Source organism: Penaeus monodon, chromosome 23 (genome assembly GCF_015228065.2).
Source record: "Penaeus monodon isolate SGIC_2016 chromosome 23, NSTDA_Pmon_1, whole genome shotgun sequence".
Classification (NCBI taxonomy): Eukaryota; Metazoa; Arthropoda; class Malacostraca; order Decapoda; family Penaeidae; genus Penaeus; species Penaeus monodon.
This window is the reverse complement of record NC_051408.1, coordinates 42848073-42848441: the sequence shown is the minus strand read 5'-3', so window position 1 is coordinate 42848441 and position 369 is coordinate 42848073.

Here is a 369-nt window from a genome sequence, read left to right as displayed (position 1 = left end):
TTCCCATTTTCTTCCTTAACCTACCTACCTACTGCCTCTAGTTAAATCTCTAACGCAATTTCGCAAAAGTTCATCACACTCTCCTCTGTTCATGATAGATTATTTGCTCAACAACAAACAAAAATGAATTCCAGTTAATCATCACCTCCTATCGCTCTACGTAATCAAATCAATTCGGTTTATGTTAACAGCCTGAACTTCCGGTAAATTCTGCTTCAGCGTCAAATCACGCGAGGCTGAGGCGGAGGCTAATGGCTCTATCTTTGTGTTTTCTTTCCTTTATTTCTACTCCTTCTTCTTCTGGGCGTTTGTGCTTATATTTGCTATCATAAATCTAATCATTCTTTATATACACTCATATTCGCTGGA